Genomic DNA, 4,091 nt, shown 5'->3' with positions numbered 1-4,091 from the left:
TCGGGTTATCCCTAAAAATATTACATTTAACATTCTTCCGGGAACTTCCCGTTACATGAATTATCCACTCCCAGTTTTCTTTGCAAAACTGGGTCCAATAAGGAGTACGTTGTCCTCAGTCGCATGTTTGGGATATCCTTAAGAATATAAGATTCTCTAGGAACTTCCCATGAAAGAAAGGAAACAATTTAGACTCATATACCTGTTAGAGTATTGAGAAGCAGTTTATACTCGTATACTATTTAGACTCATATACCTGTTAGAGTATTGAGAAGCAGTTTATACTCGTATACTCTTCGGAGTGTTGCCATTCTCATTTGGCTTATCCCAGCTTGGCTTATCCCAGCGTTATGACGCCGGCTTCAACCAAGGTTTGGATGCTATTTTTGAGAGTAAAGCAAGCCTTGGTAGGATGAAGGATCCTCCTGTGGTATGCACAGTACTTCGGATCTGCAGTATTATCAACTTCCTCCTGATTTACGATAGGTGGTAGCTTGATCTTATTATTTTCAAGGAGGGACTCGAAGATGGCTGGAACATCTTCGTCCTTGAAGGAGTACTCTTTTTAGAGTTTCGGGTCCGAAACCTTTTGCTATCTTCGGGATTGCTATTGTAACGTTTGATTAGCATCAACAGCAGTTGCAGATGCCTTGCCCTTACCACGGGAGGTGAAGTTCGAGTTCGGAGGATTAGCCATCGGTTGGCTTCTCTCGGCCTTCTTCCTTCGAAGGAAGCGTTCGGCCCGCTCTCTGTGCATCTTCAACTCTTTCCAGGTGTTGGATGGTGCTACTCCCATAACTTCCAACACGTCCAAGGAGAGGTTGTTGTGACAGGTTTGGAGGATGAAGTCCTCCGTGATCGGATCTCGTCAGTTCATCGCCTTATTCTGAAAGCGCTTGACAAAGTAATCGACTGTCTCATTGTCCTCTTGTTTCTCATCGAAGAGTGTTCTGATTGACACCTCGGCGTCATCATCAAAGAAGTGAGTGAGGAATAGGTTTTCCATGTCGTCCCAGCTGTTGATGCTTGTAGACTTGAGATAACGGTACCAATCGAAGGCGGGCCTGCGAAGGGTGCCAACGAATGACCGAACCATCAAGGCTTCATTGCCGGAGATCATACCCAAGTGGGACTTGAAGTAGATTAGATGTTGAGTGGGCGAACCCTTCCCGTCAAACAGTGTGAAGTTTATCAAGTTGAACTTCGTCGGATACGGGATCAAATCCCACTCTCTCTGGTAAGGACACGGAATGCCAGTCCTTTTCACCTCTCGATCAGACATCAGAGCGATGACTTTTCTCTCGAGATCATTCATCTTTTCATCCTCGTCTGTATCGTACTTCAGACGATTCGTGAGGAGAACAACGGGACCATCCCCAGTGTTGTTGTTTTCAGTGGGGCCACCCCCAGTGTTCTAGTCAGCGGGACGATTCTCAGCATTAAGGCCTTCATCCAAATCTGAATCGCTACCTGCTTGGTCAGCAAGGTTGCGATGTCTGGATTCACCGAACTGATTGGACAAAGCCCGAATTTGTTGGTCATGCTCTTTCCTCATTCGTAGCATAGCCATCTCCATTTCAATCTTGAATGCCTCTTTCTGCTTGGTTAGGGCATCCTCAAGAATTTTGGCAATTTGCTCGGTACTGATCATGAACACTTCGCGGGATTATCCCAGACTGGATACTGTATTATCAGAAGTGATTGTCGAGTTAGCATCCGATGTTTCATCATCCGAGGATAACCCTCTCTGCATTCTATGATAATCTCTTTGTCTAATAGTTCCCGATAGTAACCGGATTAGACGATGTAATATAAGCGGGTCAGAGCTAGAAGGTCGAATCGACTTTCCCTTATCAGCCATATTTATTGTAACTTCTGGAAGTTCATCATCATGAACAGCCGATCGCTTCTTACGGAGACGCTTTGGTTTGGACTTAGCCATTCCATTGGAGATTCTCTCGAATACCGAGACCCTCTACGGAGCGGTCTTAGGGCAGCTACATTCTGATAATACTGCCCTGATAAGTTTGGCGCATGGGCAGTGAGATTCTGTTTCTTGGGTACTTCTCTTCCGAGACTTGTTCATACCCCCAACCCGATAGTACAACTCATCGGTTATATGACCGGAGCAACCTATCGCGTGTTGGCATGATTTCTTAGGTATAACGTCGTCGTCTGACGAACACGTTTCCTTCTGAGAGCTTGCTTCCTTATTGGCGTCTTAAGAGTCACGCGTTTGGAGCTACGCTTTTGGGAGCACGAGCTTTTTACGGGCTCTTGGTCTTCAATTCGCCGTCCGAGGCGATCAATTGCAGGGGTTTTCCCTTTATAGAAAGGCCCTGACTTGTTGTGAGGGCGTGTGCGACCCCCAGCTCGAGTGGTTGCTCGGGGTTCAGTCACCAGACCCAAGCGTTCTTTGATCGAAACCTTATATTGATCCTCGTGCAAAGGACTTAGGCGATCTGTCATCCTCATCTTGAAACGGGACAAGTCTCCATGGTTGTGATGCTTCATTGGAAGTGCGGAATCCATTGGGATAGGAATAGGGGTCGTCGGAAACTCAAAATAGTCTGCGAGAGTTGAACCGAACGCAAGGCGAACCGAACCGGAGCGGTTCAGATGCAAACCCACCAATGGTGGCTCGGTTTTGGCCGAGCCACCAGGCCATGGCCGAGCCACCATTTGGTGGCTCGGTTTTGGCCGAGCCAGCCAGGGCTGGTTCGCGATTTTTCGGACGGTGTTTGATTTTTTGTTGACACCGTTTTGGACTTTGGCTTCCATACTTGGCGTGGTTTTGGTGGCTTCTTGGTCACGTCTTCCTGCTTTAACTTTTGCGCTTCCTGTACAAGGATCCGTACGTACGCAATCAAGGCACGACGCTTCTGAATGTGCTCCTCGAGGGTTGAGCAGGTCCATTTGACTTGGATCCATTCATTTGTTGTTGGTTTAGAGGAGAGGGCATCTGTTTTCTGCTGGGGCACTCGGTTCTTTCTGAGTTTCAGATCCACCTCATAGCAGATCCTGTTAACAGGCTTCAAAGCCCTAGCAAGTCGGCGCGCAATTCGTTGACGCTGCCTTTGGTGTGCCCTCTTTGATAAGGTTGGCGTGCTTTCTGTGATTGACTCCTTGACGGAGGAAGGGTCCAGATCTATAGATTCGGGCTCGTTGGAGGCCAGAGGGGCTTTGTAAGGCGAGATTTCAACGGCAACACAGGCCTTGATCTTCCTGCGCTTGCGAGGGGCAAAGGATCTGGAGGAGGAGGACGACAGATACTCCTCGAACTTCAGTTGGTCGAATTCGTACTCGACCTCTTCGTCAACCGGGATCCGGATCCATGGTTGCGACACGACAGCTTCGGCAGCGAAGCTGTTAGCTCCCACTGTGGTCTCCAGCATGTTTGGATCAAAAGTTGATTTCTTCATTGCCTTGAATCTATTACAACTTTAATCGTTTACAATAAACTCAAATAAAAAGTTGATCTTTTTATAAGATCTCCTTATACAATGAAAATACAAAAGGTACGACTCTTGTCAAACAGTGCAACGGACGTTTATCACCCGCTACTTGCGTGTGAACTTTACCTGTGCCAAGGATGTTAATATCCGTGGACCGCCACAGATCAGATCCGGTTGACAGATTGATGATCAAAGCTCTTACTTCACGAAGGAAGTAATCGCTACAGCGATGATCTCGACCAAGCGAGATCACAACTCTTCTCGAGATTTAAGACCAAGCTTAAATCCAGAGGAATAGGGGACGAGTCTCAGATCTCTCGAACTCCACTCTTTATGCATAGTAGTTCGCCAAGATCTGCTAACCCTTGCTATAAATTCGTGGCTCCACTCCAATTCGGTAGCGTTTCGCCCTCTTGATGTCCACCCCTCAGAAATGAGCACCCGAGCTCGTATTTATAAGCTTCGGAAGCGGGTATTTGGATAAGAATGAGGGATTCCTCTTTATCTTCAGTTGAGAATAGAATAACCACAGTATCAGATCAGTTGGGATGCTTAGGAATAAACAAATCCCAAGAAAAACCATCAAAACCGAAACAAGATCAAATCTGCTGATGTGTCACCCGGTGGCTCCGCCTG

The sequence above is a fragment of the Asparagus officinalis genome, chromosome 4 (genome assembly GCF_001876935.1).
Source record: "Asparagus officinalis chromosome 4, Aspof.V1, whole genome shotgun sequence".
Classification (NCBI taxonomy): Eukaryota; Viridiplantae; Streptophyta; class Magnoliopsida; order Asparagales; family Asparagaceae; genus Asparagus; species Asparagus officinalis.
This window is presented reverse-complemented; position numbering follows the sequence as displayed.